Consider the following 20,338-nt stretch of genomic DNA (forward strand, 5'->3'; position numbering starts at 1 on the left):
TATTCTGCTGGAGAAGGCCTGACCATCGACGTGCCGAGGAGCATCCACCGGTGGGTTTCCCGCCACCCAAAGACCACAGAGACGCTGACGACTCGACGCCTTTGCTGGGCCACAGTTCTTCAAATCTTTGCGGTCCAGAACTATCGACACCGAGGTGCCGCGCATGCCTCTTCCTGGCAGGATGTTTACGCTTCCCCGTCAACGAGCACCGCTAGGAACGACGCGGCCACTTCACTGTCGTAGCTCGACCTGTTCTCTGTCGGACGTTCCATGACCCGTGACTCCTGCCTGAAAGGGAGGACACTCAAGAAGGGTTGTCGATTTCCCCGACATGGAACGATACAACACCAAGGTACTTTGGGGTTGCAGAACTATTGGGAAGTCTAAGGGTGAACAATATATGGACTGGGCTTGTATCTTTCTTCTACAGGTTGCCCAGGTAGGGGGATCTCCACACAGAGCTGTGTTTAACGGTAGTTACCAGTATTCTGCCTATTGCTCAACCATCTTGCTTTCCTTCCTCTCTCTACTGCTGGTTTCCTCCTTATTTTGATCTGTGTGTCATTCTGACCGTATGCACTTGAATAAGATCTAATAACGTTAGTGGTACCACTTTAGAATAGTACATATTTACCATTGTTGATTTTCAGAGTACAAAGTGAGTTATCGTGTTCGTGTATATGGCCTTGAATATTAATTATACAAAGACTGTGTTTTAACCAATACAGCGTGTGGACATTCCTTCGTGGGTGCTTGGGGACTACACTGTACTTAAGAACTAGCTTGCATCACCTCCCGAGAAGCTAGGCCTTGATTGCTCGACCACAAATACCAATACTAGCGAATCTTGGCAGGGGTCTCTGTCCTCCCCTCTACCATATAGAGAGCGGAAGTGCAGACCCCCCCTCCGGTCTTTACAAAGGCACCCATAGCTTTAGTGGGAAATTGGAATAATTAAGTGGTTTGTTATACCTTTCTTATCATGGGTGAAACAGGTGATGGGTGAGTAGATTTTCCTAAATGGTAAAAATATATGTTGATCACTACGACATGCTACCCAGTGCAGCCGATCGATGTTGTCATGTTTTGTATGACCTTTACAGAATTAATAACTCTTTGGCATGTTAAGAGTGTTTGTCCCATGGCCACCCCTCTCCAGACTTGCATGCCACAGGTTAGGCTGTATACTAGGCAACGCTCCTTGCAGACTTCAAACGTATATACCAATGAGCAGGGGTCGATCTGCGTATATTCAGACAGTGATAGAGCTATCATTTAACGACTCCCACTCAAATGCTAGGGTCACGCATTCATCCTTCAGACACTTACGGGCCGATTCATGGAACAAACGTGCGCCGAAAAAAGTGGCGTGTCTTTCTCGGGATGTGCGCCAAACCCGTGCGTGGAGCACACGGGAGCACACGTCATTGTAACATCCCGAACACCGTGCGCGACGTGCACAGGGAAAGCGCACAATGTCCGCACACACAACAAAAAGGAGGCGGGACACGGGGCGTAACACACGGAATGGGGAACAGCGCGTGAAAAAGATGGCATAACTGGGGAAGTACTGCAGAGAAATACACGGAACGCCCACACATGCACGCAAACAACCAGTATTCATGGATTCGAATACGGGAAACCCGCGCACCACAAAAGACGCAAATAGGCGTCAATGCGTCCGCCACACGAAGGTAGGCGGAAGCGTCCCCGCGCACAGTATAAAAGTGCACGCAAACAACAAACACATATATACAGCTACAATGAGTGCCCCATTTGTCGCAGCACTGATCGTGGGACACCGCAGGAGGAGGAGAATAGCCAGGGCCTGCATTTTATTACCCCAGACCAGCCTTTTTGGGATGCCTAACGACCACGTCTATGGGAGGTATAGGTTTCCACCTCGTATCATCCTAGACCTCATCAGTGAGTGGGAAGATGACCTTACATCCCCCACCCTGTGCTCCCAAGCATTGAGCCCCTTGGAGAAGGTTCTCAATGTCCTGCATTTTTTGGCCACTGGGTCATTTCAGCAGACTACTGCCATAGTGGGTGGGGTCTCACAGGCCACGCAGTCACGCTGCCTACACCAGGTGTTGGCAATCATCACTGCATGCCCCTCAGTCCGCATGCACATATACATGCCCAGAACACCCGCAGAAAGGCAGGCCGTGGTCCAGGACTTTTACAGGGTGGCACACTTCCCCAAAGTGCTTGGTGCCATAGATTGCACCCATGTGGCCCTACATCCACCTAGGGCCACTGAGCACTGGCATTCCATCAACGTGCAGGTTGTATGCGATGCTAAAGGAATCATCACCTGTCATGATCTCTGCTTCCAAAAGGTCAGGGTTTTCCCAACTCCCTTGGAAGCAGATCCATAACCCAGGTTCCGAGTGCCAACCAGTCCCAATTGGGACCTTTTGGACCCAGTCCTGGCGCCAGTGGCACCAGGCTCATAAATATGCCCAGTCCCAGCGCTGGAAGCGCCGGGCTCATAATGCTTGGGTGGACTTACCTGCAGCAGACCATGCTGCTTACTTGCCTGCCAGTTGAGCCTCTGATCCTCTTCTGTTTGGAACTACTTTTCCTGTTGGGTGGGGCAGGAGCCACTCCCTAGGTTCAGAACACTGGAACTCTTCTGGAAAGCAAGAACTCTTTTCTTACCTAGGCGTGGCTGTGGAAGGAGATACCTAAGCACTACAGGAGGCTATTTAAACCACACCCGATGGATGAATCTTGCTTTGCGTTATTCTGCATCCTCTGCAGCAGAACGCTCATCGTGTCTTCTGCATCTGATCCTGGGCCTAAGGAAAAAGGCTTACCATCCTGAATCCAGTCTTCAGCAACACCTATAAAGACAAGAAAGAACAGGTTAGCATTACGGTCTTCAGTGACAGCTCTTCACTTACCTGGTCCATCGGCTGTCACCAACGCCTCGCGCTGCATTCCGACATCTGAAAGACAAAGGCTTACCTACTCTTCGTGCGCTCCGGAGGTCTTCACACTGCATTCCGGCATCTGAAAGACAAAAGCTTACCAACTCTTTGCACGCTCCGGAGGCCTTCGGCGCTGCATCCCGCATCTGAAAGACAAAACAAGGTGCGTTTAAAGACATTGGGGAACTTTAATACTCACGTGCCATTACTCCTTTCCACATCTAACCCAGTGAGTATTCTGGCACCCTGCAGCCGCTCCGAACTTGTACCTGCAAAATAAAAAGACAGTTAGAGCGCATCGTGAAGCAGGCAACAAGCGCTTACTTACGTGCTTCCTGGCGCTTCTATTCATCACACGGGCTCCATCTTCAACTCACTTCAGCCCGTCATCCACCATCGCCGGAACCCTGCAAAACAAGAGACATCATTACTAAAGACTTTAAAGACATTAGAATTACTCGAAACTTACCGTTCGTGCAGTAAACGACGGACAGCAGTCCTCTGAAGTCAAGAGGCCTGCTCCCCTTATCCAGTGAAGAAACTGGTTACAGCACCCTGCCCCGAGGCAGATGGAGAGCACGGCGTTCACTTACCTAAGGTGAGAGCGTTAACCTTCGGGGTTCTACAGGAGAAGAGAAAGGGAAAAAGAGAGAGACATTCAATAACCCAGTTCATTGATCCCATATTTTCTATCTGCAGACATCTTACCCTTCGAGTCAGACATACAGTGCACAGAGGTCCAGCCCAAAGAGCCAGCCGTGTGTTACACATCACCTTTGAAGATACGGTATACACCCAGTCAAGACCGGCGCCTCTACGGGAATCAGGTGAGCGTTACAGAACGCAAAGCCTACCACAAAACTCCCGTCCAGGCGCTATGGAAACCTCGGATACCGACCAACTAGCCCAGTTACTTGGGGAACTAAGGGCAGAAGTGCATGCAGCCCGTCAGGAAACGAACGCTCTAAGAAGGGAACTGATTATTTCCAAGGAGCGAACAGATGATCTCGCTAGACAATTGCTACAGTCACAAGCCGGACAGACCCCGTTACCCGCATCTGGGGGAAATCTTCCTTCTACATCCTCTATGAATCCAGTGCAGATCAACCCGAATGATTTTCTGGTGACCCAAAGAGGTTTGCAGTATTTATCAATCAGTGCCGGTGGCATTTCTTATGCCGGCCAGCAGCCTTTCCAACTGATCAAGCTAAAGTAGCTTTCGTGCTTTCGTACCTTAGTGGCAATGCGGCAGACTGGTCGATCCCTCTAGTAAATCAAGATGATCCGGTCCTCCATGATTTTCAAGCTTTTCAGCTCAGTATGGAAAAACTGTTCGCAAGACATTCACAGGGGCAGGCCTTGGACAATGAGCTTCTTTCGTTGCGACAAGGTAATCAAGACCTTTTGGCTTATATTGCGTCTTTCAACAGACTGATAGTGGAAACTCAATGGCCTGAGGACAAAAGGATTACGCTGTTTTATAGAGGTCTACGTGGAGAGCTCAAAGATGTGTTAGCCCAAGTAGTGAATCCCCCACAAGATTGTTCGGACTATATAGACTTAGTCGTTCAAATAGATCACAGACTGCAGAACAGGAAGGCCGATCGTTCCAAGTTTGATGCTCGAGTATTTTCCAAACCGCCAACTCCTTCCAAAGGAGTAGACTCCGGGGAACCCATGCAAATAGGGGGTCTGAAAGGTCCTCTAACACAAAAGGAGCGGGAAAGGAGAAAACAGTTGCAATTATGCCTCTATTGCGGAAACTCAGGGCACTTTCTTCGAGACTGTCCGGTGAAACCTGCCAAGAAGGCAGTAGGAGCTGCAGTTACCAAAGTTACAAACTCTGAGCAGGGAAACGACCTCGCCCGACAAGAATAGAGGTCCTCTTGCCGAGCGTGAAAACCAGTTCCGTGACCTCGCGTTTCGTGATACCTATGGTCCTCATTAGCCCTGATAATCCGGATCGATTACATGCAATTGAAGCTTACGTCGACAGCGGTGCCATCGGCAATTATGTGGATCATGAAATGGTTTTGAGGATGAATCTAACTCTTTGTCCCAAGGCTGTAAAGGACGTCATTACTACGGTGGATGATACGGAGATAGCCTCCGGGCAAGTAACGCATACCACTCAAGAAGTGACGCTAGTAAGTCAAGATGGACACCATGAGAAGATCGTGTTCGATGTGATCAAGGCCCCTCAGTTTCAGATTATTCTAGGAATACCTTGGTTAGAGAAACACAATCCTCTGATCGATTGGCGAGCAAGAACGGTCCAGTTTCCAGAATGTGTCTCTACTTGTCACCCTCCACCTGGTGTTGCACTGGCAGCAATTTCTTCAGAGACTCCCCAGTTATCTCCCGAATACCTAGAATAGCAAGATGTTTTCCGGAAGGATCAGGCTAACTCTCTACCTCCTCATAGGTCTTATGACTGCCAGATAGACCTGATACCTGGATCTACTCCTCCTTGTAGTAGAATTTATGCCCTCACCGAGCCTGAGAACCTTCACCTTCGACAATACCTGGATCAATACCTGGCAAATGGGTTTATTCGTCCTTCCAAGTCCCCTGCTTCTTCAGCTTTGTTCTTCGTTCCAAAAAAGGAAGGAGACCTTAGAACTTGTATAGATTATCGCTCCCTGAACCAGATCACCGTTAAGAATAGATATCCGTTACCTTTGATCCCTGAACTCCTGGACCAAGTCAGAAAAGCATGCATATATACAAAGCTGGATCTTAGAGGAGCTTACCACTTGGTACGAGTAAAAGAGGGCGATGAATGGAAGACGGCCTTCTGCACCAAGTATGGGCTATTTGAATATCAGGTCATGCCCTTCGGACTTTGCAATGCCCCGGCCGCCTTTCAATATTTTAAGAACGATGTCCTCAGAGAGCTCATAGATGTGTGTGTTGTTGTTTACATTGACGACATCCTCGTTTATTCTTCATCGGAATCTGAACATCGGAAACACGTGAAAATGGTCCTCGAAAGATTGCGTCAACACAAACTTTTCGCTAAGTTGGAAAAATGTGTTTTCAACGTGACTGAAGTTGAATTCTTGGGATTCATATTATCACCTGGCGGAGTGCGTATGGATTCAAAGAAGGTCGATGCAGTTCTCAAATGGCCATCACCATCCTCCGTAAAAGGTGTGCAAAGCATGTTAGGCTTCGCTAACTTTTACCGCAGGTTTATCCCCGAATTCTCTCGAATAGTCCAGCCCATCACTGCCTTGTTAAAGAAAAACAAACGTTTTGAATGGTCTACCGAGGCGGAACAAGCTTTCCAGGATTTGAAGACTAAATTTATCTCTGCACCAATCTTAAAACACCCTCGCCCCGAACTCCCCTACATCGTGGAAACTGATGCTTCAAGCCTTGCCATGGGGGCAGTTCTATCACAAAAGGACCCGGTAACCAATCAGTTGCATCCCGTGGCATTTTGGTCCCGCAAATTCTCGCCTCCTGAAATCAATTACACGATTACTGACAAGGAACTTCTGGCTATCAAGTCTGCCTTTAAGGCTTGGCGGCATTATCTGCTGGGGGCCCGACACACCGTTACTGTGATTACGGATCAACGAAACCTGCAATATTTGAAAACCGCAAAAGCCCAATCCTCTAGACAACTCCGTTGGGCATTATTCTTTGCCGAGTTTGACTTCATAATTACCTATCGACCTGGTACAAAAAACGGTAAAGCTGATGCCCTTTCTCGGATGGGAGTGGAAGAACACTTGATCAACCCTAAACCTGTACCAATCATTCCCGAACAAAGAATTCTGGGTGTAATCGCCACACAATCCATAGAGGAAGTTAAGGATAAAGCCAGGCAACTTGTAACTCCAGCAGACATACAGAATTGGCATCTGCAGGGAAAGGACTTTGCAGTAAAGGTCAACTTATTGTATTTCCAAGAACGATTATACCTACCTAGCACAGAATTACAGAAAGAAGTAATCTCTTGTTATCACGATTCTTTAATGGAAGGACATCCCGGTATAGCCAAGACCTCAGAAAAGATCAAGCGCTACTTCTGGTGGCTGTCTTGGAAAAAAGATATCAGAGACTTTATAATGTCCTGTGGAGTATGCGCCCAAAACAAGAGTCAAAAGGAAAGACCAGCAGGCCTCTTACGCCCTATTGACATCCCACCTCGCCCTTGGCATACGCTTTCTATGGACTTCATCACCGATCTACCTCCATGCTCCGGATACAATACGATTCTAGTAATCGTGGACTTATTCTCCAAGATGGCGCATTTCATTCCGCTCAAAGGCTTGCCAACAGCAGCAACTCTGGCCCGAGAATTTCTCGAAAACATCGTCCGACTGCATGGTTTTCCTTCGGTTCTAATTTCGGATCGAGGTAGTCAATTTATTTCTCATTTTTGGCGAAGTTGCTGTCGGTCGGCTCAAATTGATGTGAGACTATCGACCAGTCACCACCCTCAGACCGACGGACAAACCGAGAGGACCAATCAAACTCTGGAACAGTATTTACGCTGCATGCTGCAACAAACTGAAAAAACTTGGAAAGACATCCTTTGGATAGCCGAATATGCCTACAATAACTCTGTCCATTCGGGAACTGGGAAAACCCCGTTTTTTCTTTTGTACGGCAGTCACCCTCGAACCTCGGAGTTGGATCCCCTCCAAGATCTTGAAACACCAGCAGTAGACTACCTGCATTCTACAATCACCCAAGCCTTTAAGGAAGCTGTTTCTCACCTTCAAAGGGCTAAAGAACAATACAAGAAAGGAGCAGATCAACATCGGAAGGAAGCCCCTCAATATCAAGTAGGGGATCAAGTCTGGTTATCCACCAAATATCTACCTCTAAAAGGGCCACGCACATTCAACCCAAGATACCTTGGTCCCTATTCCATCACTACCATAGTAAACCCAGTAGCGGTCAAGTTGGACTTGCCCCCGCACATGAAGATACATCCGGTCTTCCACGTCTCTCTATTAAAACCTGTGCAACCTCAAACCCGACTAACTAAATCTCCAAAACCTATCCTAGTTGATGGAGAACTCGAGTTTGAAGTCAAAAGCATTCTGGACTCCAAGATCTCCAAATCTAAACTATTTTACCTAATTGACTGGAAAGGCTACGGCCCCCAAGAGAGATCCTGGGAACCTGCTGAATATGTCCACGCTCCTCGCCTAATCAAAAGATTTCACCGAACATTTCCTGACAAGCCAAAACCCCCGGAGAAGCCCGGTTTGGGAGGGGCCTTGAGGAGGGGTACTGTCATGATCTCTGCTTCCAAAAGGTCAGGGTTTTCCCAACTCCCTTGGAAGCAGATCCATAACCCAGGTTCCGAGTGCCAACCAGTCCCAATTGGGACATTTTGGACCCATTCCTGGCGCCAGTGGCACCAGGCTCATAAATATGCCCAGTCCCAGCGCTGGAAGCGCCGGGCTCATAATGCTTGGGTGGACTTACCTGCAGCAGACCATGCTGCTTACTTGCCTGCCAGTTGAGCCTCTGATCCTCTTCTGTTTGGAACTACTTTTCCTGTTGGGTGGGGCAGGAGCCACTCCCTAGGTTCAGAACACTGGAACTCTTCTGGAAAGCAGGAACTCTTTTCTTACCTAGGCGTGGCTGTGGAAGGAGACACCTAAGCACTACAGGAGGCTATTTAAACCACACCCGATGGATGAATCTTGCTTTGCGTTATTCTGCATCCTCTGCAGCAGAACGCTCATCGTGTCTTCTGCATCTGATCCTGGGCCTAAGGAAAAAGGCTTACCATCCTGAATCCAGTCTTCAGCAACACCTATAAAGACAAGAAAGAACAGGTTAGCATTACGGTCTTCAGTGACAGCTCTTCACTTACCTGGTCCATCGGCTGTCACCAACGCCTCGCGCTGCATTCCGACATCTGAAAGACAAAGGCTTACCTACTCTTCGTGCGCTCCGGAGGTCTTCACACTGCATTCCGGCATCTGAAAGACAAAAGCTTACCAACTCTTCGCACGCTCCGGAGGCCTTCGGCGCTGCATCCCGCATCTGAAAGACAAAACAAGGTGCGTTTAAAGACATTGGGGAACTTTAATACTCACGTGCCATTACTCCTTTCCACATCTAACCCAGTGGGTATTCCGGCACCCTGCAGCCGCTCCGAACTTGTACCTGCAAAATAAAAAGACAGTTAGAGCGCATCGTGAAGCAGGCAACAAGCGCTTACTTACGTGCTTCCAGGCGCTTCTATTCATCACACGGGCTCCATCTTCAACTCACTTCAGCCCGTCATCCACCATCGCCGGAACCCTGCAAAACAAGAGACATCATTACTAAAGACTTTAAAGACATTAGAATTACTCGAAACTTACCGTTCGTGCAGTAAACGACGGACAGCAGTCCTCTGAAGTCAAGAGGCCTGCTCCCCTTATCCAGTGAAGAAACTGGTTACAGCACCCTGCCCCGAGGCAGATGGAGAGCACGGCGTTCACTTACCTAAGGTGAGAGCGTTAACCTTCGGGGTTCTACAGGAGAAGAGAAAGGGAAGAAGAGAGAGACATTCAATAACCCAGTTCATTAATCCCATATTTTCTATCTGCAGACATCTTACCCTTCGAGTCAGACATACAGTGCACAGAGGTCCAGCCCAAAGAGCCAGCCGTGTGTTACACATCACCTTTGAAGATACGGTATACGCCCAGTCAAGACCGGCGCCTCTACGGGAATCAGGTGAGCGTTACATCACCTCTGTCTATGCAAACTACCCTGGCTCCACCCATGACAGTTTCATATACAGAATGTCTACCCTGAGCCGGGCCCTGGAAGCTGGGTAGCATGGTGACACATGGCTCCTAGGTGAGTACAAATGCCTGTGCACATGCATGCAAGTCACACAGAGACAAATACCCAAACCCTAATAATCTCAACTATTATCACCTCCCCAGGGGACAGTGCCTACCCTCTGAGCAACCACATGATGACGCCAATCCGGAACCCCACCACACCACCCCAGGTAAGATACAACGATGCCCATATTGCAACCAGGGGCATAGTGGAGCGCACATTCGGAGTGCTCAAGTCACGCTTCCGCTCCCTTGACCGCTCTGGTGGGCAGCTACTATATGCACCCCCAGTAGTGTGCAGGATCATTGTGGCAGCATGTGTCCTGCACAATGTTGCAACACGGTGGGAGGTACCGGTGGACATGGTGGTGTCCCCACATCCCCAACCACAGGCACAGGCGCTGCCCATGGGAGGGGACATGGCATGTGGCGAGGCAGCCCGGACCCAGCTTGTGGCCACATTCTTCACCTAAACTCCCACCCCTGTGGAGTGCACACAGTCCTGGCACATACCAGGTGACAATCGATGATGACAAAGAGACAGTCAACTGTCACAACTTTACCACCCTGAGAATGTTGCCACGGAAGTGCTACATTGTGTGCATCCCTAGCTACTTAAAAATAACCAATCCTGTGTGACCGAAAGTGGCACATGCAAGGTGTGTATCACACACCCCTGCAAAACAGTCCATCACAAACCAAAGGGTCGATTTGTTTGGGCCAATAGTTTGGGGGTTCCCCCCGAACCCCAGTTACTGTAGCATAAACCATTTTTATTTTTAACTACACGAAAACCATTAACCATATATATTCTGTCTGAGAATTTCGACCCTTTTGTCTTAGGTCCAATTACCTCGACCCTTTCATCATTCAATCCTTTTGGTATTGAATCGTTGACAGGACACCCATGAGAACAATGTGCACATGACATGTAGTAGCAGTCATGCCCAACACAAGAAACGAGTAAAACAACCATGGCCTCGACAAACACGAAGCAACACTCACTGGACTGGGCATCAAAGTCCTGCATCTCTCCCACTCCTTCGACCAATTATGGTGGTATGAACTCTGCAATGAGTGACTCATGCGTAGTGATGTCTACCTCCTCAGGTGCCGGCCCACTGCCCAGTCACCAGAGTCATGTTGTAATTTGAGGCACGCTTCACCTTAGCGCTGCATTTGAGGTCATTCCAATGCTTTTTGCACTCTTTGGCTGTGCGCACCTCATGGCCGATTGCACTCACATCTTCCGCAACTTGCTTCCAGTGGGTATCACAATGGGCAGCCGTAGTCTGACAATCTGGCCCCACTAGCATGTCACGGTTGTGGTCCCACACGTAGTACATAAGGTAGTCCAGTTCCTGCTTGCAGAAAGGCTTCTTCCTTGACGTGCAGGAGGCCGTAGCTGTGTCTGGGGTCCCAGCCTGTACTGCAGGTGCAACCTTCCTCCTCTTGGACGCTGGTTCGGACCCTGGCTGGCAAATGCAGCCGTGATATTTATGAGCAGTGGCACTGGTGGAATGAGCAGAGGGAGTGGCAGGTGGAACATGGAGTGAGGCCCTGACTTGCGTCAGTGGCTGCTGGGTGCCCTGGGATGGATACTGCACAGCAACATCCGCTGGGCCAGGGTCATTGACCGGGACTGTCCTGGTTGGTAGACTCACAACCGGGGTCGTGTTGGCTGCATCTGCCCCTGCAGTTGCCAACACCAGGCTGGTCGGGGCAGCAGATGGGATTACTGCCCCAGGGACACGTGTCTCGGTCTCGGCAGCCCTGCGTGCACCTACGGTGTGCCTCCTGACCACCTGTAAATCTTCCATGGACTCATCAAGTGCCAACGCAGCCTGCGCTGGCAGACCCTGTGCCTGGGTGGTGGTGTCCACAGCTGCACCTGCAGCTACCACTACCCTTGGGCCCGTGGCAGTCGATGAAACGGACTGCCAGGTCACACGGGCAACAGTGCCAGATGCAAGAACTGCATCTCCTGGAGCCGCAGGGGGTGGTGGCATGACTGCACCAACATGTGGCACAACATCGCCTGGAGCTGGCACACCACTGCCTCTTCCCCGTCTGCAGCCAGCCTGGACACCTTGGAGTCCCCCTACTCCCTGGTCACCCCAGCCACGTCCCTGACCATGCCCGCCACGAGGAGTACGCCCAGCTGAGGCGCCCCTCACCTTTGGTGGCCTCCCAACCATGGCACAGATGGAGTATTGCTGGCACAGATGGAGAAGTGCCAATGGGAGGTGTACACAACAATTGTCCTGGGCAATTGGGGTGAAGGGGGTGGATACAAGATGTTAAGAGCACCCTTGCACCTGCAAGGCTCTATGTGACCCCGGTGATGAAGTGACGGGTCACGCAATGCTCAGGCACCCCAAAACTGCAGTAAAACCGTGCACGCACCCCGGTAGCTCGCGTGTGTGGAATTAACCTCCTGCAGTACGCAGTGGCACCCAGGGACACAAAAAACACATACGCGTGGGACACGCAGGCTACTATGACCTCGAAAACGGGTACGCGATACACAGGGGCACCCGCAGTGGGAAAAATAGCGTGCACGACTCACCATCAGACTAGCGTGATAATGAAAAACACGCGTAGCCAATACCCCCGCCAAAAGAAGAGATACGTCCTTGATGCGCTGTGAAGTAGTGATGGTGCACGAAACAACACGAAGTAACAACACACACGTCAGTCTCCACGAAAGGCACGTACAGCGAACAGCCGGGAGCCGCTCACCTTTAACCCGTGCTGAGGGAAACGCCTGCACGCGTCACGTCACTTACGCACGTAGGCCCTTTCCTCGGATTACACACCTTAACACGCGGACATGCAGTTTTTCACATGCTGATTCACTATACACCCGTCACGAGAGGAACGCCCGCGCGCGTAACATCACAGACGCGCTTACGCGCTAAGGTCCTTTCCTCAATTTACACGCTGACCTGCACTTTTTTCACGTGCCAAATCACTCTGTATCAAGCTGGCCACGCGACAACACGGAAAACCACGTTGCTGCCCAAAAGGCCATTTCCCTGCCCCCAAGAGCTCCAAGCACGCTCCCACCTGTCATCTGCTGCTGCCTGCCTGCCTGCTGCCCACGTGCCCTGCTATTTGGTGCCTGCACATCAGCCATCTGCAGGGGTCCAGCTGCTATGTCCACCCCTGCTGGAACAGACTGGGATACCATTGCTCCACAGCCCAGCCCCAGGAACCAGTTGCCCACCCACACCTGCCTCGGGGGTCACCATGTCGGGGCAAACACCATCCGAGACCACTGGTGACCCCCAGCCAGAGAGGCAGAGGGCCACCAGCTTCAGTGAGAAGGAAGTTGGTGTCCTGGTGGAGCAAGTTCTGGGGCATTATGATGCCCTCTTGACACCATTGTGCGCCGACAAGGAAGGACGGGAGAGGATCTGGGAGGATGTAGTGGTTGCCATCAACGCGGAGGGGGTGGCAACCCGCGACATCAAGCACGTCCGAAGTACTGGGAGGGCTTCAGGTCCAGGACCCTCAACAAGGCCCGGCGCCTCATGAAGGCAGAGGATGCAGAGGGGTGCCGGGTCAGCCTGACCAAGATCCAGATGAGGGTCCTGGAATACATAAGCCCAGCACTCCACGCCCAGATCCTTCAGAGGAAGACCCGTCTGGAGTCGAGCGGTAAGTGGCCATGCATTGCTGTGTGAAACAGGGTATGTTGCAGTGTGCTGGTAGTCAGCTACTTGCCTGTATGTGTAACATAGGCCATGTATGGATGTGTGTGTGCAGGGACATCATGGTAATGCATGTGAGACCAGTAATGCGTGAACCACATGGATGGTGCATGTGTTCCAATGCAACATGGGGAGCAGCAAGCGGAATGCACACATGAATGCATGCCTGTCCCTGTTTTTGGACATGGATGGGGGTGAGAGATGGGTGCTGCTCTCATGTACATGTATGGTGTACATGTCTCTGTGTCTGAGAAGTGTGTGTGTGACTTTGAAACGCAATGGATGCATGACACATGTCCGTGACGATGTGTAGATTCACTTATGCAGTCTAATCACCCTTGTATCCACTGTGTCTGTGGTGTACGAGCCATGATGCATGTGAATTTTAAGGCAACATTTATGTCAATAGAGGCCCTTGTACATGGATGCTGATGTTGATTGCATGTGCCGTGCCTGTTTCTGCATGTGTGTTGCCTGCATTGACCCATGTTTTGTGGAGGGACAGGATGGAAGTGACGTTTGACAGTGCCACTTATGTGTTATTGCTTCCTGTCTAGGGGACTATTGTACAGTACCCTGATGCTTGTGTTCTATGTCTCCCTCTACGCAGTGTCGAGTGAAGAAGAGGGCGGAGACGGCGCTGTGGAGCTAAGCAGCAGGGATGCCTCCACCGGGCGGCAACGCAAGGCCCAGCCACCCTCCCAGGAATTGCCATCATCCGGGAGCGAGGGGACTGGTGCCGCATCTGCCACTTCGGCTGTAGTGGAAGGGTCGGGTGAGCCCCCACAGGGGCTTGCAATGGTGGAAGATGGTGCAGAGACATCCAGGTTGGTGGTCTCCACAGAGGAGGAGGAGCCCGCTACTGAGCCGCACATGGGGCCTGGTGGGGGTAGTACCACTGGTACAAGTGGTGCAGTCCAGGGCCAGGGTCAGGAGGCAGCAAAGGTCGCTGCGGAGGGGCCTGTGCATGTCACTGTCCCTGACCCTGTTACTGCACCACCATGCACCAGCAGGGATGCCCCGTCCCAGGCCCGTCCACAGGTAGGGGGGAGGCCCACGTCATCTGGCTCTCCACTACCTGCGGACGAGGCGTCCCATAACTGTATGAGCTCCGTCCTGATTGGTGTCGTGTTGCGCACGTGTGTCATTCGTGATGACGTGCGTGCTTCCTGGGGGGACCACGCATGCCATCACAAAGAGCTGCATGGCAATGTGGCACAGTTGGGAGGGGCCATGGTTGGTGGGTTCCTACATGTGTCGCACACTCTGGCGGACCTCTCCTCCTCTGTGGAGACTATGCGCCAGTCGTTCTCCCTGCCGTCTTCTGGACCAGATTCCACCAGGGCCCCCTGTGGACCTGGCCTGACCAACACAGCCAGCTTGGTTGAGATCCAATCCCTGCCACAGTCGGGAGTCAGCGGTCCAGCAAGGGTGGACACCCCAACAACTGGAGACCAGCAGATGGAGGATGTGCAGGCATCATCGGACAGGGCACATGGACAGCAGCATCAGCAGCAGGCTCTAGGTGGGAGCGATGATGGTTCGGGGCCATCAACATCAGAGGGGCAGGCATCGGCCAGAGGGCAGGAGGACTCCGGAATGGGTGTGTCTTCCGTGTGGCTGCGGTTGGGCCATCGTATAGATACGGAGCGGCGGCAGGCGGAGAGGCACGGCTCACCATGGTCAGGGCAGAGTTCTCCATGCGTCGGGCATTGAGGCAGGCTGAATGCCTCGAGGCAACTCGCAGGGAGTTGGAACAGGCCATGGATGCATCCCTGCGAGACCTCAGGGCCAGGGCAGAGGCCCGCTTCCTGGATATTGACATGGAGTTCGATGATGCCCTGGCCCACAACATCACAGAGTGAGCCATAGGACTTGCCCGCTGCCATTGTATATAGTTAGTTAGTGTTAGGTTTCCTTTCTCGTTTTTTTTCTTTTGGGAGGCTTGGAAAATGCCCCACGTTATTGCATATAGTTCTTAATTAGGACGTTTTTTTTTTTATAGGTTTCATTTCATTTGTTGGTCTCATGGACCCTGGTTTCAATCTCTGTACATAGTTGGACTGTGGATTTCTGCAAAAATATTATTTTAATTCACCATGGATCAATGGATTTTAAAATGTAGGTTTCCTTTGGATATGCTTTGGTGGACAAGGAGTTTTCACTGACTTTATTTTGGATGACTTTGTATTGTGCTTCATTCTTTTTCTTTTCTTTTTTGGACATGCATTGTTTTTTTAATTAATATTATGTTCATGCTTTGATTCCATTTGCTTCATTGTGTGCACAATACATTTTGATTTCTTACTTCCATGTGTGGTATTCGCTCATTGGTTTACTGCATGTCACAATGTGGGTTTGCACAATCACTGGCACACAGTGTGTGTGACGGACATGTGTTGATGTGCATAGTTGACTTTTGGTTTGTGACAAGAAATAGGCCTTTCAGTGTGGGGTGGATGGGAAACTTGATTGTGTCTCAGGACTGGGGTGGCGTGCAGTGGGATTTTGGTGGACATGAGGCCCATGAATGTGCATCTTTATGACATGTTGGGTGGGGACATGTGTCGGGGCCTGCTGGCAGGTGCCCATCAATGCAGGATGGGTAGGATTGCAGGGGGACATGTGTTGGGGCCTGCTGGCAGGTGCCCCTCCATGCAGGGTGGGTGGGGGTGCATGGGGACATGTGTCAGGGCCTGCTGGCAGGTGCCCGTCAATGCAGGGTGGGTGGGGGTGCAGGGGAACATGAGTCGGGGCCTGCTGGCAGGTGCCCGTCAATGCTGGGTGGGTGGAGGTGCAGGGGGACATGTGTCGGGGCCTGGTGGCAGGTGCCCCTCAATGCTGGCTGGGTGGGGGTGCAGGGGGACATGAGTCAGGGCCTGCTGGCAGGTGCCCATCAATGCAGGGTGGGTGGGGGTGCAGGGGGACATGTGTCGGGGCCTGCTGGCAGGTGCCCCTCAATGCTGTGTGGGTTGGGGTGCAGGGGGACATGTGTCGGGGCCAGCTGGCAGGTGCCCCTCAATGCAGGGTGGGTGGGGGTGCAGAGGGACATGTGTTGGGGCCTGCTAGCAGGTGCCCCTCAATGCTGGGTGGGGGTGCAGGGGGACATGAGTCGGGGCCTGCTGGCAGGTGCCCGTCAATGTAGGGTGGGAGGGGGTGCAGGGGGACATGTGTCGGGGCCTGCTGGCAGGTGCCCATCAATGCAGGATGGGTAGGGGTACAGGGGGACATGTGTTGGGGCCTGCTGGCAGGTGCCCCTCAATGCAGGGTGGGTGGGGGTGCATGGGGACATGTGTCAGGGCCTGTTGGCAGGTGCCCGTCAATGCAGGGTGGGTGGGGGTGCAGGGGAACATGAGTCGGGGCCTGCTGGCAGGTGCCCGTCAATGCTGGGTGGGTGGAGGTGCAGGGGGACATGTGTCGGGGCCTGCTGGCAGGTGCCCCTCAATGCTGGCTGAGTGGGGGTGCAGGGGGACATGAGTCGGGGCCTGCTGGCAGGTGCCCATCAATGCAGGGTGGGTGGGGGTGCAGGGGGACATGAGTCGGGGCCTGCTGGCAGGTGCCCGTCAATGTAGGGTGGGAGGGGGTGCAGGGGGACATGTGTCGGGGCCTGCTGGCAGGTGCCCATCAATGCAGGGTGGGTGGGGGTGCAGGGGGACATGACTCGGTGCTCACTGGTGCATGGTGACATGTGGGCTGGCTGGGGGGCATGGCCAGGGTGGATGGGCTGCCTACGGGACATGACAAGGGATGCAGGGTAGTCCCCTGTGGTGTGGGCTGGCTGCAGGGGCTGGGGAGGTGGTACAGGGCACACCTAGGAGGACACACACTGCAAAATCACGTTTGGAACTCCCCGCACACCCCTCAGAATACACGTACCCCGCTCGCACAAGACCTGTCGCATGTGATTCTCCACGTGCACCCCTGAAATACACGTACCCCGCTCGCACAGGGCCTGTCGCGTGTGATTCTCCACGCGCACCCCTGAAATACACGTATCCCGCTCGCACAAGGCCTGTCGCGTGACATTCTCCACGAGCACCCCCGAAATACACGTACCCCGCTCGCACAGGGCCTATCGCATGTGATTCTCCACGCGCACCCCCGAAATACATGTACCCCGCTCACACAAGGCGTGTCGTGCGTGATTCTCCACGTGCACCCCGCTGCTGCGAGCGGGTTTCGTGTATTCGGAGGGGTGCGCAGGGAGTTTTACAGACGTTTTCATGGTTGGGGGCTGTATGCTGGTCCACTGGCCTGTGCGCCATGTACGGGATTTGTGTGCTGTTCATGGTTGGGGGCGTAACTGGCGCTGCTGCAGGTTCGCTGTGCCACTCTGCGCCATGGCTCGTTACGGATGTTAGAATCCATGAATACGCTGGGCGCGGAAATGGATTTTGGTGCACGCGGCTGGCGCAGACTGCCGCACGCGCACGCTATGCGCCAGCCGCGCGTGCAACTTGTGCGCTGATTTCTATGAATTACCCCCTTAATAAGGTGTTTTTCATGATATGATATGATATGGCATTTGTAACGCGCCTATACACAAGTGTTTCAAGTATTGCTTCCTCTGGCACTTGTGGGTACTGTATGCCTGGTTTACACAGCAGACTTAAGCAAATGCCAAATGAGATGGCTGGAAGGTTTTGAATCAAGTGTAACCATTGGCACAGATCTGGCCACCCCCCCAGACCACTGTTTCTCAGCCTGCCAAGCCATTACAGAAGGGGAAAAACATATGCAAATGAGACTTTGGCCCACCCCAAAAGAGCTAGTCCAGCCCAAACTGCTAGGCCACATCCCTTCTGCACCTGCACCAGATCACTAGCATTCACTGACATGTTTCGGTAGAATTATACAGTTTACTGCTTATTCTTTCTCATTTAGTAAGGATTGTGGTCAGAGGTCGAAGTGGGCGGCAGCGGTCGGGAGCGGTCGGGAGCGGTGCTCCTATACTTTTTTTTTTCAGTTTCACTGTTCCTATACTTTTATTTTAAAAAGAAACCGTTCCGGAACGGTTTAGTTTTAAAATAAAAGTGCAGGAAGAAGTTGAAGCTTGCACTTCAGTGTACTGCCTTGAACATTCCCTTAAATAATAGGTGTGTTTTTGTTTAGGGGTTTGGACTGTGTGTGGGAGGGGGTGTGTGGAGAGTGGGGCAGGCTGGCATGGAACATAGCTCCACTACTTCTTTTTGTACACTTCGACCACTGACTGTGGTGAGACAAAGGTGGAAGCAGAGGTAATGGCCGATTATGCATGGGAATCTTCATTGCTCGAGTTCGCCCATCTCGTCACAGTTTTTATGGCCCTCCTTCCTAGGTTATTCTGCTTCCTTGTCTTGGGATAGTAAAAACACAGACAGAGGCAAAGGAGGGGTGGGGCTTTATGCTCCCCTGGGGGCAGCAGGGGAACTTCTGGACAATTCAATGGTTTCTGTCTGGGAAGGCAGGGAGCCTTCATTTAGTAAGGACGGTGACAGATGGGCGGGTGGCCTCGAGTAATGAGGATTACTGTACATAATCGGCCATTATAGTTTCTCTGATCCAGTCACGGTTGGACCTCCAACACCGCACTGTTTTATGCAGAGTTCATCGTGTTCAGTTTGATCCTGGCACAGTATTGTAATCAAATGCTCCTCGTTCGCGCTATACCAATGAGGAAAAAACAGCATAGTTCCTAGCCTGTGTTTAATATACATTGTCAATCATCTAGTATATGTTGTTTTTGTGAACCTTTAGTGATTGCGGAGCAGCATTGCGAGGCTACGCATAATAGCCACCAGTTAATAAACACATTCAATGAGGTAATCAGATAAACATTCATCGACGGCAGCACACATAGAATTAAAAGAGTTGAATAATTTCATCTGGCACTATCATGACGAATTGTGCGCTTAAAAATCCACAAGGTGGCAGTATATTGTAAATATTAGTGACACTCGGTTTTTAAATGTGTCATTTTGAGAAACTATGTTAATCCAATAAAGTATAACATAAATGGGCAGACTTTTAATAATATGAAATGACACATGTGGTTTCAGGTTTTTAAAGGAACGTTAAGTATGAATCGGTATAATATATGTATTGAATAGAGTGGTTTTATATAAAGAGCGTACGTAGCGCGTTCTCAGTTTAAACGACGATATGACTTGTACTTTATTTCACGAATTGAAGCCGGCAGCAACATAAACTGGTCTCATCACTTAAACCACAAAGTCCCAGTGATCGAGTATCGAAAAGCAGAAAGCAAACATGCTTTCTTCCTAATAAGAGTTTTTGGCTCAATATCGGATTGCCGAGAATATTTACTGGCAATCATCTCGGAAGTCAACATTGCCCTCTAGTGTAAATCATAAGCAATTAACATCAATTGCCAGGATATTGGCTTCCCGATAAATTAAAGGTCCACATTTGTGATGGGCTATTATCGTAATGAAAACGTTACTTTTATTTTAAATCGCACCTTTGTGCTAGTGAACAATATTGGGCTCCAACAAAAATGTGCCTAAAGTGCTTTTGATGCAACAACAAAGGCATGTTGATTAGTACTCTTATTGGTGATGTCAAATAACCCTTCAAAATCACAGAAACATTGAATTATGGAGCACACCTTATTTTTACTAGCGAGAAATGAACTTCTGTTCTCACAACACCTAGATCGTGTGAAAACAATATTAATACATTTTGCACAAATAGTGACCTGTCATACCCATTAAGTCCAAATTGACCCTTCCCACCACAGTAAAATTCACACTTAGGGCCCAATTCATGGATTATTTTTTTTTTTTTGCACGGTTCACTGTGCACTGCTGAGAGTGGCTTCACAATGCCGACACAAACCGTGATTCATGGAACTCTGAAAAGTGTATTT

Source organism: Ambystoma mexicanum, chromosome 11, assembly GCF_040938575.1.
Source record: "Ambystoma mexicanum isolate Mex_15411 chromosome 11, UKY_AmexF1_1, whole genome shotgun sequence".
Lineage (NCBI taxonomy): Eukaryota > Metazoa > Chordata > Amphibia > Caudata > Ambystomatidae > Ambystoma > Ambystoma mexicanum.